Below are 17,239 nucleotides of genomic sequence, written 5' to 3' on the forward strand. Positions count from 1 at the left end.
TTCCACAATACAATGAGTATCAGAGAAGGATTTCATGAAGCATATATAACAAAATATGATTTCAAAATCAAAATATGACACCAGAAGAACATCATGGCAAAGTGGTTACATTCAGCAGAATGGAATTTCCTTTAGTCCAGGGACTATTTCACTTTTATTTTTATACACCTAGTGGATGACACTTAGTACAAAGTTTCAAAAATATTTGTTTCATAGATTTCAAGTGGTAGAGACTGGAAAGCTCCTTTTTCTAGAATGACTTACTCCTGATCTGGGTTCAAAATATTAAAGAGGAAGGCAGAAAACAGAATCCAGGAATTAGGAGATCTAGAAATTTCCAGTTATAGGTTTCCCTAGGCAAGTACATGTCTCCCATTTCCTCATTAGCTGGTTGCTTAAGTGGTGAGGGGAAAGAAGGAGAAGCAATGTCTCCCCCAAAAAAATTTTGTAGGAGGTACAAGGGAGAAAAATCATGAGATACCAGAAAGAATGAAGCCACGTTTAAGGGGCCAAAGAACAGTCATATTCTCCCGTCAAGTTCATCTCTTTGGATCACAGACAACAATAGTGAGGAGGACACTACAGTATATGGCATCTATCCTTAAACTCCCCACTTAGTCCCATGGAATTAATAAAGTGCTAGTGAGCTTATCAAGAGGCAAAAATACAGATTCCAGAGTGTTCTCTGTCACTTCATCAATTGCATCAAGGAGGGGGGGGGGGTCATTAAATGAAGCAGGGCTTCTCCTGATCACCCCTCCCCCACTATAATTCATCTATCCAAGGTCTTTCCTGTTCTCCTTAACTGCTAGAATATCCAGGGTACTCTGTGTATGCCTTTTATATATTCATCCATATGCCTGTAGTTTCCCAAATAGAGTGTAAGTTCTTTGAGGGTAGGTATAATTTTGGGGGTTTTTTCCCTATATCCCCAGTTTCTACTTTAGCTTCTTGTACATAGTAGGTCCATTCATTAAAAAAAAGTCAGATTTGAAGATGATCAGATACCATCATAATTCCAACCGTAATCAGTGCCAATTAGCAATATGGTGACATTATTTCCATGACCCAACAAGCTATGTCCAGGAAACCAAAATCTTTGGGTTCTAAGGGGAGTATGGAGTAAACAAACGATTAGACAATAAAGGGATAGGTTTGGATATGCCATGTTTTCACATGGTTAGACCCATGGAGAGAAATGTTTAGCCCATACTGATGATAAGGCCACCAAGATACAGATTTGAAAACACTGTAGTTGCCAATCTGTCACCAAAAAATCAAGTACTGGCCCTTTGTCCAGCATTGTTGGAGTATTGTGTCATCCCAATGATACAGGAGAGAAACTACATCCATAAGGTCAAGGTTTCCCAAAGTATCCAAGCTGTCACCAGAAGTCCTGTTTTCTATTATATGAAGTCATGGGGTGATAAGAGTTCTGGAAAAGGCAGGGAGAAGGATGGCTTTGTACAACATTCCCCTCACTCTAATCAACATAATGGACATGTCATGCCTTTATTCATTTGATGTCTTGGTTTTCTTCCAACAAGAAAGACAGCAACTGGCATTTAATAGCCTCTGATAGATTATATTCTTCTCTCTACAGATCATATCCTGCTTGAAGCAGAAAAAAGTGAAGAAAGTTCCAACTCCCAGTGTGGAATTCAGTGTTTACTTGAGTTCTACCATCAAATGCTCCTTCTATTTAAAATTACCATGTGCGTGCCTGAGGTCCTACCAGAAAAGACCAAGATCAAGATCCATTACATCTTTGTCCCCTTCCAGGCCTGGGAATTTACTGGCAGCGACTTTTTCTGGGCTGGCCTGGTCACCACCCTCTGTGGCTGCATTGAGGAGAAGTATTGGTTGCCACTGATTTTTTACAAGCTTTTTGGAATTCCTGTCCAGGATCTCACAGAAGCCTCAAAAGAGCAAAGATGCCAAGTGATAATGCATTCCCTTAAAAGAAAAATTGTTTGTGTCTTGGTGATTCTTCTCTTTATTCTTGAGTTTATTTGTTTTTTGAAAAGCTATAACATTGTACTTCCTGGGATTCCATTAGGTATAATCATTATGAAGAATCTTTCACACAGGACATATGAATTTTCCCAGAACTCTCAGAAAACCATCAACAAACTCATGAACAGGGACGGCTAGGTGGCACAGTGAATAGAGCACCGGCCTTGGAGTCAGGAGTACCTGGGTTCAAATCCGACCCCAGACACTTAATAATTACCTAGCTGTGTGGCCTTGGGCAAGCCACTTAACCCCATTGCCTTGAAAAATCTAAAAACAAAACTCATGAACAATACCAAGTGCTCTAAACAACTTGGCTTCATGCATTCTGTGAAAGAGGAGATCAAGGTGCTCACCAAGTTCCTCTCTGTCTTGGGGATATACAACAAACAGCAGATCAAAGTGGAGCTTCAGATCACCCATCTGGATGCCTGCCCCCCTGAAAAGGTAATGGCTGCCCTGGAAGCCCTCCGCATCCTCCTCTCAGACCCTGGAGTTCTGTTCATCTTCATCCTGGCTGCTGACTCCAAGGTTATTGCTGAGAGTGTGGAGAGATCCATGAGGGTGGGAAAACTTATTTGGAGTGGCTATCAGTATCTCAATCAGTTCATCACACTACCCTTTACTGTACCCTACATGAACAAGGAAGGCAAGAAGAATCTCCTGGATGAGATTAAACATTCAGAAAAGATGAACAAACAGGACTATCAGGTGAAAAAGAGGAGCCTGCTGCCTGGAAATAACAATGGAGACTTTGAAGATGAGAGAAAGAACAACAGGGATCTAGAGACCACTGTCACTGATGAATTTGAAACCATTGTCTCCCATCTTAAAGAAGACAAAGTTAGGGGGTGGCTAGGTGGTGTAGAGGGCGGCTAGGTTGCGTAGTGGATAAAGCACTGGCCTTGGAGTCAGGAGCACCTGGGTTCAAATCCAGTCTCAGACACTTAATAATTACCTAGCTGTGTGTCCTTGGGCAAGCTACTTAACCCCATTTGCCTTGCAAAAACCTTTAAAAAAAAAAAAAAAGAAGACAAAGTTGCTAAATTTCTTCCAAATAACCAAGCCCACATGAAGCAATTAGTTTATACAAGTTGGATCATCCTGAAACTCAGAGAACAGAAATTTAATGTACAGCAACAGACATTGTCCAAAGAGGAAGAGGTCTGGAGAGAACAGAAGCCACATTTGCAGAAAACAAAATGGGAGCCAAGAGACCACCTTGAAAGAAGGGACCTTGACAAAGAAGTCTGCAGGGAGGTGATTGCCTGGGTCCTCCTGGTTAATGAGTGGCCATTCCCGGTGAATTGGCTACTCCTGTATGCTGAAGATACTCAACAATGAAAGGAGATAAATGAGCATAGCAAAGATCAACCTGCTGTTGCACAGCAGCAGCCCACAGTGAGGGCCCAATGGAGCCCTAGAAACAGCAATATTGAAAGTCCCTATTGTCTCGAATCCCATAATTCTGTCAAACTTGAAGACACCCTGGAAGAGGCCTTTGGCAAGACTGTTTCTGAACTGGAGAGCATCAAGGAGGAAATGAAGAAACTAATGGAGCTGGATGGGGATCCTGAGATCTTCTTCAAATGCTCCAGTTCCTACACAATGAGTTCAAATTCACTGTGCGGAAGGTCCTAGAGTGTAGGAAAATCACAACCAACCTGGACACGTCCCTGAAGCAACACATGGAACTGATCCAGAGCAGTCAGACTCTGATGCAAGCTATCAGATGTCAATCAATTCCTACCAATGTCCCTGATGAAGATGTCCGCAGTAGTGTACCAGGTAGTGAGGATCTGGGCCATAGGGGCTGGAGGAAATCTGATCTCTGAGTTTCCTCCCATCATCACATCCTTTCCCTTCTCAGCATTTCTCTCTTCTGTTTTCCTTCCCTTGCCAAAGAAGGCACTGTATTATTATAAGCAAAGCAGAATTGCAGGTGTTCAAAAGAATTGTGAGAGGTGCAAATTTAGGTCCATCTCCACTACAAAATGTTCATGTGAACTATTTTGTGCTCAGCCTATTAAACCTTCTGAATTCATACTGATCTGATCAGTCAAAATTGGACACTTTGTCCCTTGACCTGATATAGTGATGTCATTTTGGTCCTCTTCAGGCATTAAAGACAACAGCCACCCTGATTTCTCCCCTTTACAGTAGGTACAGTTGACCTTTTATTTAGGGCCAGAAAAGCATCACTCTCTAACTCAAAGCCATTCTCCTTGTCCCATAGCTAAAGCAGAATACCAACCAACTGGGCATCTCTGAACCAAGATGAAGTGGTACATAGAGAAGATCTTCAAAGAGAATCTGAGTGGATGAGCCCTAGTGTACAGCCTCAATTCTGAGATCAGGGAGATCCTGGACATGACCCTGGGGGACCGGACTGGCTTCAGGGTCAGTTTCTTCAATGAGGTCAACTCCACCTTAGAGTTTACTCTGAGAGAGCAGGAGTATTGGGGGAATGTAGCCAATGAAATCTAGGGTCATGGGGCAACTAGGTGGCATAGTGGATAGAGCACCGGCCTTGGAGTCAAGAGTACCTGGGTTCAAATCTGGTCTCAGACACTTAATAATTACCTATCTGTATGGCCTTGGGCAAGCCACTTAACTCCATTTGCCTTGCAAAATCCTAAAAAAAAAAGAAATCTAGGGTCAGGGGATCAGCTGAATTCCCAGGGACAATTAGCCTCAAGTTCCAATTTATCATGGCATTTATGCCTTCCTTCTTCTACCCATACCCTCCACTGAAGTTATCATGACATCCTTCTTGTCCTATGTATTCACCAGTATTGCTTCCACTCTAGCTCAGACTGTCCCTTCTTCCTTACTCTATTTCTCACCCCAATCCACATCCTCTACACTATTCTTGTTTCTCCCTGTCCTTCACCTCAGGTCCCATATACTCCTAGGAAGCCAACCCACAAGTATCTCTCCTTGTTCTGAACTCCTTTAGCTTTCCTCATTTGGGTCCCACTCTGGACGGCAATAAATTCCTATGTGTGTAGCCCCTTACTTTAAAGTATTCTCCTTTCAACATTCATGAAATGTAGATAGTACCTCCATTATGTCTCCTTAAGGTTTGGAGAAATGAAGGGACTTTCCTGAGGTCACACAGCAAGAAAGGGAGACTAGAAGCACTGGATGCTTGGTCCATATTTCTCCTATATGATGTGGCCTTTACTTGACATAATTTACCAATTTCTTTTCTTTTGGGGATTTTGTTAAATTCACAACTATTTTTTTAATGATAGAAATTACAGAGCTGAAAGTAAACTTGGAAATTGGGATCTTGTCCTGGGAATTCTTTTCTTAGGGAGTTCATTAATGGTTTGTTCAATTTCTTTTTCTTTTTTTAAAATTTTATTTATTTAAGACAATGGGATTAAGTGACTTACCCAAGGTCACACAGCTAGGCAATTATTAAGTGTCTGAGTCCAATTTGAACTCAGGTCCTCTTGACTCCAAGGCCGGTGCTCTATCTACTGTGCCACCTAGTTGCCCCTCAATTTCTTTTTTTAAGATAGATTCATTTAAGTATTCTATCTCCTTTCTGTTAATGTGGCCAATTTATATTTTTTGTAAATATTCTTCTATTTCATTTAGATTGTTAATTTTATTGGTTTATACTTGAACAAAATAGCTCCTAATAATTGCTTTTATTTTATCTTTATTGGGTGTGCATTCATACTTTTCATTTCTGAAACTGATAATTTCTTTTTTAAAAAAATCAAATTAATCAATGAATAATCTATTAAGATTTTTTAATTAAAACAAACTCCTAGTATTTTTAATTATATAATTCTTTTACCTTATGTTTTATTGATCTCTTCTCATTTATTTTTAGTGTATTACTCAAATGTCCTTTAATGAATATAATTTTATTGCATTTGATCAAAAGAAGTTATTTGATATTTCTGCATTTTTGTAAAGTTTTGTAACCTATGTCTTAATATACCCTCAATTGTGATATATCATGCACAATTCAGAAATAAATATTCCCATTTTTATTCCCATTCAATATTCTCTAGATTTATCATATCTAACTTTTCTAAAATTCTACTCATCTACTTAACTTCTATAATGCTTATTTTGTGATTAAGTTTATCTGTTTCTGGGAGGGGTGAATTTTGAGATTCTGGGAGGGGTGAATTTTGAGATCTTCTGCTAATATTGTTTTATTGTCTATTTCCTCCTGTAGCTCTTTTAACTTTTCCTTTAAAAATTAGGATGCTATGCCATTTGATATATATTTGTTCAGTATTAATACTAATCATTATTGATGTGATCTTTTAACAAAATACTTTCCCTTATCTCTTTTAATTAGTAATATTTTTGTTTTTATTTGGTTTTTAATCATTATTCCTAGCCCCTTCTGTCTTTATTTCAGCTGAAGTATAATGATTCATCTCTAGTCTTTTATTTTAAATAATATATATATATATATGTATTTTTCTGTTTCAAGTAAGCTTTTCTTGTAAACAATATATTATTTAATTCTTATTTCTTAATATAGTCTGCTATCCTCTTCTATTTCATGGGTGAGTTCATCCCATTCACATTCAAAGTTATAATTACTATAAACTTGCCTGCATCTTGTTTGCTATTTAGCCTTCTCTTTTTTATCCAGTCCCCTCCTCAAGAGTCTATTTTTCTTCCTTCCACTGCTTTCCTTAATCTTTCTTCCCTCTTTTACTGCTTTCTTTTATCCCTTTCCCCTCCTACTTTCTTACTGGGTAGGAGGAATTTCTGTACTCAGATGTGTGTACTAATTTCAGATGAGAGTTAATCATTTCATTTGCTCTTCACTATTCCTTGAATTTTCATTCCATCAAATAAACACTTCTTTGTATGCCTCATTTGAATGTGATAATTTGTCTAATTCTTCCTCTCCCTTTTCCCTTCTCCCAGTGCATTACTCTTTCTAATACTTCCATTCTCCTTTTGAGATCATCATAATATAATAAACCCACATCCATGCCATCTATTTAAGTAAACTCCTTTTAACTGCCCTAGTAATGATGTTATAATTATCATCTACCCATGTAGGAAAATACAATTTTACCTTGTTTAGCAGTAGAGAAGGGAAATGAATAAGGAGAGATTGAAAAGAAGGAATAAACTAAGAGAAAACATAAGAATAAATGAAGTTTTACTTAAAATAATTAAAAGCATCTATCTAAAATCCAAAGCAATCATTATCTGAAAAGTGGATTGTCTGAAGGCCATTCCAATAAGGTCAGGGGCAAAATGCAAGGATGTTTATTATCACCATTATGATTCAATATGGTGCTAGAAGTGCTAGTTACAATAATAAGACATAGAAAAAAATTAAAAGATTAAACATAAGCAAGGGAAAACAAAATTGTCATATTTTGCACCTTATATGATGTTTACTCTCAAGAATTAACTGAAAATTAATAGAAACAACAGCTTCATCAAAGTTGTAGGATATATGAAACGATATAAATCAACAGCATTTCTTTACATCACCAACAAAACCCAGCAGGCGGTGACAAAAAGAAAAATTCCATTTAAAGCAGCTCTAGATAATATTCAATACTTGGGAATCTATCTGCCAAGATAGAAACTATATGTACATAATTATAAAGTATTTTGTGTAAATAAAGGCAGATATAAATACTTGAAGAAATATTCATTACTCATGAGTTTGGTAGAGCCATATAAGAAAAATGAGGATGCTCCCTAATTTGACATATTTATTCATTGTAATACCAAGAAAAATTACCAAATGATGACTTGATAGAGCTAGAAAAATAATAATGAAATTCATCAGTAGGACCATAAGGTAAAAAATATCAAGGGAATCAATGAAAAGGAGTGGGAAGAAATGGAGGCGGCTAGCAGCACCACATCTTAGATTCTACCACAAAATCATAATCACCAAAACAATTTGTTATTGGATAAGAAATAGAGAGGTCCATCAATGGAACAGATTACGCATATAATATATAGAAGAAGAAAAAGATTCATTTGATAAATGCCAAGGAGGGTAAGAGTTCACTAACAAAATCAACTGGGAAAACTGGAAAACAGTCTCATGGAATCTAGGTATAACTCAAGAGAAGCCCCAGTTGGGCTCATGATTTCAATATGAAGAGTGACGTCATAAATTAGAGGAGCTTGGAAGAGGTCATCATCTGTCAAGTCTACAAAACAGTAAAGAGTTTATGAACAAATGAGATAGAGAAATTCAGGGGATACACAATAGATGATTACATAAAATTTTAAAAAGTTTTGCATAAACAAAGCTAAGACAATTAAAATAAGAAGGGAAACAGGAAACGGGGGGATGGGGAATTTTGGATAAATTATTCTGATAAACATCTTATTTCCAACATGTACAGGGAACTGATTCAAATTTAAAAGAATAAGTGCCATTCTCCAAATAAAAATGAACAAAGGATAAGAATAAGACAGTTTCAGAGAAAGAACATCAGGACATTAATAACCTTATTAAAAATTCTAAAATCCTATAGAAAAAGTGCAGTCTCAGAGAATCTAGCTATGGGTCAATATTTATGGATAGAGATACTACCAAATCCATAGTTAGCAAAAGAGAAATGATGGAGAAATCTCTTGGAGAAGATAAATGAGAGAGAGAGAGAGAGAGAGAGAGAGAGAGAGAGAGAGAGAGAGAGACAACAAGTTCAAAGTAGAGGTAACTGGAGATTATACTCAAATTATCTCAGAATCCAACTGAATACAAATACTCTCCCTACCTACCTCTACAACTCTTGAATGATAGCAGTACATTTCTGTTTTACACAAGCAATCACTCACTTATATGATGTTTTTAGATCTTAAAAGTAACTATTTACTGAACAAAAAACTAATAATAGCACAATTTCTCATATATTAAAACAAGTATATGGAATAATGGGCTGTTATATGTGCAATGGATAGAGTTCTAGGCTAAGAATCAGAAAAACTCTTCCTCCTGAATTGAAATCCAGCCTCAGGCTCTTTTAGGAAGGTGGAGGAAGGTTCTGGTGGGAAGGGAGAGAAGGAGAAAAATGTGGAATTCAGATTACCAAACAAGTAATGTTGAAAACTATATTTACAAGTAATTGAAAAAATAAAATTATTTTTAAAAATTCCTTGATTGGGGTGGCCAAGTGGCTCAGTGGATAGAGCACTGGCCCTGGAATCAGGAGTATCTGAGTTCAGATCCGACCTCAGACACTTAATAATTCCCTAGCTGTGTGGCCTTGGGCAAGCCACTTAACCCCATGCCTTGCAAAAAAAAAAAAAAAAAAACTAAAAGAAAAAAAGTTCCTTGATCACTGAGCTGCTGAGGGGAACTAAGTTCATCATAGCTGATCATCACACAATGTTGCTGTTAATGTATACAGTGTTCTTCTGGTTCTGCTCACTTCACTCAGCATCTATTAATGCAAGTTTTTCCAAGCTTTTCTGACGTCTGCCCACTCATAATTGCTTACAGAACAATAGTATTCCTATGACATGACTTTTAGCTCTTTGGGCATAGTTCCAGAATGAACTCTAGAATGGTTCATAACTCCAGAAACAATGAATTGGTGTAGCAATTTTTCTTCTTCCCCTCAAGCATTTGTCATTTTCCTTTTCTGTGGTGTTAGCCAATCTGATAAGAATGAAATGGAACATCAGAGTTGTTTTTATTTGCAATTCTCTAATCAGTAGAGATTTAGAACATTTTTAATGTTTATAGCTTTAATTTCTTCTGAAGAGTACCCATTCATATCCTTTGTCTAGTTATCAATTGGGGACAAGTTATTGTAACTTAAAGTAACCCCTACTACCCAGTCATTAGATGTCAAATGAACATCCTCTTCTATCTTCAAGAGACTGAAGATTGGGCAACCAGCACTGATTCAGGACCTCTCAGACTCTTGAGGAAGTTGACAAGGATAGAAATATTCATCTTTGCAAGACCATTGTTCAGTGATCAGAGGCCAAAGAAAGAAGCAATAAGCAAAAGAAACTGTTATACCTGTGAGGCTGAATTGGCAAGCATGTGTCTCTATTACAATATGCTTTTAGCTACAGGAAACCATTGTTTCTGGGAATGGGTAGTGGTGAAAAGAAAAAGTCCCTCCTTGACTTATTGGGAGTCCCAACAAGATCTGGTAGACTTTCCAAGTCTTAGGTTCAAGGAGAAAGTATGGATTCCCTGTTGTTCATAAACATATTAGTGAATTGTTGGTATGAATTTTTTTTAGCCTACAGAGTGGGGACATTCCTCTTGACTCATACACTAACTGTCTGACATACTCACATTCCCACCACCACCATCAATCATAATGAACTATCAGGAAAATTTGCTGTAACTAAAAAAAGCTAGAAAAAGAACAAATTAAAAATTCCCAATCAAATACCAAATTAGAAATTCTGAAAATCAAAGGAGAGATTAATCAAATTGAAAATAAGAAAACTATTGAACTAATAAATAAAAATAAGAGTTGATTTTATGAAAGAAAAATAAAATAATCAAAACTCTCATTAATTAGATTAAAAGGAAAGACGAAAACTAAATTACCATTATTAAAAATGAAAAGGAAATGAAAACAATGAATTAGTTTTGCCAGTAAATTTAACAATATAAGTGAAATGGATGAATATTTACAAAAATATAAATTGCTCAGATTAACAGAAGAGGAAATAAAACACTTAGTCTCACTTTAGAAACCAGCTATCAAAGAACTTCCTAAGGAAAAAAAACTCCAGGACCAGATAGATTTACAAGTGAATTCTACCAAATATTCAAAGAAATATACATTTCAATTCTATATAAACTATCTGAAAACATAGGTGGAATCCTGTCAAATTCCTTTTATGATTCAAATATGATGCTAATTCCTCAACCAGGAAGAGTAACTGCCAAAAATTATTTTATTGAGCTAGAAAAATAATAAAATTCATCTGGAGGAACAAAAAATAATGCATCAAAGGAATTAATGGGAAAAAAGTGCAAAGGAACATGGCCTAGCTATACCAAATCTAAAGCTATATTATAAAGTGGCAGCCATTAAAACTATTTGGTACTGGTTAAGAAATAGAGTGGTAGATCAGTGGAGTAGATTAGGTATAAAAGACAAAGTCATTACTATAGTCATTTATTACTATAGTAATTTACTGTTTGATAAACTCCAGCTTGTGGGATAAGAACTCAGTATTTGATTTAAAAAAAAAAAAAAAAAAACCTGTTGGGAAACCTGGAAGCAGTGAGGCAGAAACTAGGCATAGGGTAAGATCTCACATCCTATACCAAATAGGTATATAAGATTTAGACATGAAAGATGATACATAAACAAATTAAAATAAGGTATAGTTTATCTGTCAGATCTAGGGAGAGGGGAAGAATTGGTGACCAAACAATGGAGAACATTATAAAATGCAAAATGGACAATTTTGATTACAGTAAATTAAAAAGGTTTTGCACAAACTAAACCAATACAACCAAGATTAGAAGAAAAGCAGGAAGCTGGGAAACAATTTTTTTAGCCAATGTATCCTCATTTCTAAAACATAGAGAGAACTGAATCAAATTTATAACAATACTGAAAGGTTGAATGTAAGATCAGAAAGCCCCTGATAAAAGCAGGACAGCAACAAGAGACAACTAGAGGGGAGTGTAAAGCTGTTTACTGAAGAACACAATGGGGGACTGAGCCCAAACAGACTCCAGCAGTGGGGATTTTTATAGGATATGTTATATAGGAAGCAGGATGTTTTGGTTTCTCCAGGGAATGAGAGTCATTTGAGTTTTCTGTGGAGGTTGTGGTTTCCTTGGGATCTCCATGGAAGTTGTGGATCCTCTAGAGTTTCTGTGGAGGTTAGGATTCATTTTTTTCAGTCAAGTTTTGCTTCCCTAGATGTGATATTCAACAGGATTCACCTGGGTAAGTTTCTGTTTTAATTTTATAAAAGGGGATTGGGATCAAATATTGGTTCTTCTGGAGTTGCTTCTAGCTGAATCGGGGCAGTTATGTCATCAGATATGTCATCAGGGTGAAGGGTGGAATTGCTGGTCCTCCTTGAGCCCAAAGTAGCATCGTATATTTGGCCATCAGAGATATTGCAGTGTTCCCTGTCTTGTGGATCAAGAATGTAAGCATCCTGAACAAGGAAGGACTAAGAGGAGTGTCCAAACGAGCGTGATTAGTAGGGCTAACATGGAGAGGAGCCAAAGGCAGCATGGGAAGATTGGAACCACCTGGATCAGGTGTCAATCAATTTTTCCCTATAGAGGGGCTGTCTACCAGTTTATTAGCAGCATCCCAGACCAATCCGAACTGCTTATCATAGAAACATCATTCCTTGTCCAGGAACAAACAAGGTTCTCCTTTCTCAATGGTCAGTAGGTCAGTTATGTAAGGTGACAGTGGCTGTGGAATCTAGTTAATCTTGAATTTGTAGAAGACTTTTGGCTATATCATCCAGACTTTCCTGGAGGTCTTGTGGTAGTTGCTGGAAGTAATATAGAAAAGTTGAGATGCCTTCTACCCCCAGGCCCATTCCAGAAAGGATTCCTATATCCACTAAGAAAAACATGAGAGCAGGGGCCCTTCAGTACCTTTTGTGTCTCTTGAGGAAGGAACTAGTTGTTAGGGGCCACTTCAGTGTGAGGCAAGAGGCAGACCAGGGAACAAATACTTGTCCAGTTGGTGTGAAGGCATAAGTATGAAGCGAACAGAACCAAGAGAACATTCTGCATGCTAGCAGCAACATTGTGTGAGGATCAATTATGATGACTTAGCTTTTCTCAGTAATACATTGATCAAAGACAATTCTAAAAGACTTTTCTTTCTTTCTTTCTTTTTTACAAGGCAATGGGGTTAAGTGGCTTGCCCAAGACCACACAGCTAGGTAATTATTAAGTGTCTGAGGTCATATTTGAACTCAGGTCCTCCTGATTCCAGGGCTGGTGCTCTATCCACTGCACCCCCTAGCCACCCCTCTAAAAGACTTTTGAACAAAAATGTCATCCACATGCAAAGAGAGAACCATGGAGTCTGAATGCACTCCAAAGCATACTAGTTTCACTTTTTAAAATTTTTTTTTAATTTTTTTCTTTCTCGTGGGTTTCTCTTTTGTTGTGATTCTTCTTTCACAGCATGACTAGTATGAAAATATGTTTAACATGATTGTACATGATCAATCTATATCAGATTACTTGCTGTTTGGGGGAGGGGGAAAGAAAGGGGAGGGGAGAAATGTATAATTAATGTTGAAAACTATCTTTACATTTAATCAGGAAAAAATAAAATACCAAAAAAATTTGTTGTGTCATTTCCAAGTATATGCTCTTCAGCAAGAGACCAGAGGACATTTCTCAAATAAAGGGTCCAGAATGATCCCTTTCTCCAATGCCAGTTCTGTATGGGATTCATCTTGCCTCTGTCCAACCTCATTGAATTTTGGTTTTGCTATGATTTCCATTTCCAAGGGTATCTTCTCCAAAAGGAGGAAGGGAGAGAGAAGGAGAAGGGAAAGGTTTTTATTTCTTTTTCAGTCCATAATCAACTAATTTGTACACTGCTGGAAAATACTCAGCTGCCTTTTTGTTCGAATTCTAATACTTTCGACCTTGGTCTGCACCCTCTTGTCCCAATATCTGAACTATTATAGACTTTCTTTCCACACCTTTGATTTCTGATATGTATGTCTCTAATAGGTTATGTTTGTCCAGATCCTCATCTTTTATTAATTGAGTTGTTATTTACATATTTACCTGGGGATCTAGAGTCAGCAAGGCCCTCAGGACTCCAGAGTTGTTTCAACCATAAGGTATTTCCTTTGCCTTCTCTGCACATGAAGTTCTTGTTAGCTGGTAGTGAATGAAATTTTACAAGGTGGGTCATGATGTGAGGGCAAAGATGAGATAAAAATAAAATGATCTGGTCTGCTTGCAGATGGGGCTTCTTCCCTTTTCTCCATACTCCCCAAACCTTCCAATCCTTTAACTGAGGTTGGCCCATCACTCACTCCAGGAAGGCTTCATGGCCAGCCCTGGTCCCTTGGGTCCTCTCCTCTCTATGAGTTCCTCCAGTCTTTCAAGATGAATCCCATACAGAAGCTCTGGAATTTCTAAAGACCTGGAGGGGTCTCAGAGTTACTTGAAAGGAAGCTTAATTCAAAAGGCCAAGGAACTAGCACAGCCTGCCTCATAACCTGTCAGCCAAGATTAAGAGCCTAAGGGATAAGATATCAAGGGCATTTGATGATGAATGTGTTTCTTCATCCACAAATTGAGGATCAGAATTAATGAGGACTTATCTTTCAGGGTAAAGGTGAGGGCAAAATGAATTATTTGTATAATGTTCTGAAAACCTTAAAATGTTGTATAGATAATAGCTAATGATGATGGTGACTTTCTTCCTTCAGGTGCCATATCTATCATTGCATGAGTGACAAGGCCTCAGAAATTGGGATGGAATCAGAATCACTAATTAACTGAGTATGGTGATAGAGGATGATGGTCCCAGAATATCTGAACCTTCCAAAAAAGGCATTGTTTCCAAGGACTATGGACTCTTCAGAAGGGCCCATAAGGCAGAATTCTGCCCCTTTCTCTTAATGGGACTCATTAATGTCCTTCAGGCCCCAGGCCCCTAGAGTCTTTCAAGGCCAAGAATTTCAAATTCAATTCAGCTTTTGGTCTCCAACACCATTCCATTGCTGCCAGACCCTGGATCCGAGAAGTTTCTTATCCATCGCCACTACATTCCCACATGATCTTCCCCCAAGTCTGTGCCTACTCCTCCATTCTTCTTTGGGATCACTCAGAGTCTGGGTCCCTCTCAGAATGGGGAAACATGGTATGTGGGATGAGTGGAAAGAAATGGATTTTTGAGTCTGGAGAAGGGAAAATTTGGGGATGGGGACTTGATGGATGTCTTCAAATAGTCAAAGGTGCATGATGGAAAAGAAGGATGAGAATTGTTGTGCTTGGCTCCACAGAACAGGAATAGTAGATTTTTTAACAAATTAAATTAATTTTATCATAAAACTCAGCCTTCTATCCCTTTTCTTTTCGCTCCCCTTCACTGAGAAAGTAAGAGAATCAAAAATCTCTATTACAAATATGCAAAGGGATTCCCACATTGATTATGTCCAAAATAATTGACTCAGTCTGCCCCTTTTTCCTTCTTAAGTCTTTTGGAATTGTGATTGATTATTGTGGATCAAAATTCCTAAGTCTTTCAAAGTTGTTTGTCTTTCTAATATTGCTGTCTTTGAATAAATTGTTCTCCCAGTTCAATTCAGTTGACTTTGGTTCAGTTCACATAAGTGTTCCCAGATTTTCCTGACAATCCCTTTCCCCATTTCTTATAGCATGATAGTATTCCATCACATTCTTATTCAGCCATTCCTAATTGATGGGTACTGCCTCAGTTTAAATTTCATGGCCACCACAAAGGGAGTTACTAGAAATATTGTCATATATAGAGGTTCCTTTTCTCTTTCTTTAAAGAGAAGCAGATTTAGACCCAGTATAGAGAAAAGGCTTCCTAAAAGTGAGGAGTATTCTATAATGAAGTGGGCTTCTTCAGGAGTTAATAGACTTCACCTTCTTAAAAAAAATATTCAAGTGAAGTTTGTCAGACTTGCTATAGAGAAGGGACTTCCAAATGTATATATCACTGGACTTTTTTTAATTCATTAATTGTATTTCAAAATAATGGGTTTCCTTGTAATCCCCAATTTGTTTTAAATTATACATGTAAAGACATTATTCTGAGGAGTCCCTGGACTTCATCAGCCTTCCAAGGAGTATAGGGCACAAAAAAATGGTGATGACCCCTTCTGTAGGGTATTTTTGCACCAGTAAGGTCTAGTATAGGTGCCTTATGTGCACTTACCAATCCTGAGATTTTGTGATTCTATAAATGTTGGATCTTCTCTCTGACAGATGGCATTTCTTTCAGGGTTGGAACCAACATCCTACATTTCAGAAACCAACTTCATCATCACAAATAAAGAGGGTTAGTTGTTCTTACAGAGTTGGGTTGGTTTATTTATGTATGTCATTGTCTCTAGTTTCATCTAAATCAATTAAAAAGTCAAATTTTTTCTTTCTCATGGGTTTCTCTTTTCTTCTGAGTCTTTTTTTCTTTTTCTTTTTTTTTTAAGATTTTGCAAGGCAATGGGGTTAAGTGGCTTGCCCAAGGCCACACAGCTAGGTAATTATTAAGTGTCTGAGGCCAGATTTGAACTCAGGTACTACTGACTCCAAGGCCGGTGCTCTATCCACTGCACCACCTAGCCACCCCTCTTCTGATCCTTCTTTCAGAGCATGACTAATATGAAAATGTTTAACATGATTGTACATGATCAATTTATATCAGATTACTTGCTGTTACGGGAAGAGGGGAAGGAAAGGGGAGGAGAGAAAAAGTACAATTGAAAGTCTTACAAAAATGAATGTTGAATCCCAAGGATACAAATTGGGTTGATCCCCAACCCAAAGAGGACAAGCAACTGATTCTTCCATATTTGGGATCCTGTTTATAACCCTTTCTTGGGTCAAGGAATCTACCTCTTTCAGTACCTCAATGAATGCAATAGTTGGCTATCTTAGTCAAAAAATCAGGGTCCTAAACATGATCGATTTATTATTTAGGCTTGCAATAACCAATAAATTGGGTAAATGAATTTTCTCAATGACAAGAGCCTGGGAATGAGAACAGACAGGGTCTTTTAAACCTAGGTAAGTCTTTCTTCTAATTGATCATTGGACCTGGCAAAGGTAATACAATCTGGATTGGTAGAGTTTTAAAAAAAGGAAATGAGTTAAGTTTATCCCTACTTTTTTCTTATTGGGAGATTGGTGAAATCCTCAAGTAAAAGGATTAGTCTGCAGTTGGGAAAAGTCACACTTAATATATTGGTTTTCTCTCTCACAATTTATTGCTCAATGATTTTTCAGTCCTGTCCAACTCTTCCTGACCCCATTGGGAATTTTTTTGACAGAGACACTAAGAGGTCTTTTCCCATTTCCTTCTCCAATTCATCTGATAGATGAGGAAACTAAGATAAACAGGGTGAAGTGATTTAAATAGGATCGAACAGCTAGTATTTGAATCCAAATTTGAACTAAGGAAGATGAGTCTTTCTTCCTGTCTTTAGGTCCACAACTCTATTTAGATTCGCTCATTAATTGATATCAACAGAACAATCAAAGAGGGAGCATATCAGTTGAGATTCTTGAGCAAAA

The sequence above is a fragment of the Macrotis lagotis genome, chromosome 1 (assembly GCF_037893015.1).
Source record: "Macrotis lagotis isolate mMagLag1 chromosome 1, bilby.v1.9.chrom.fasta, whole genome shotgun sequence".
NCBI lineage: Eukaryota > Metazoa > Chordata > Mammalia > Peramelemorphia > Peramelidae > Macrotis > Macrotis lagotis.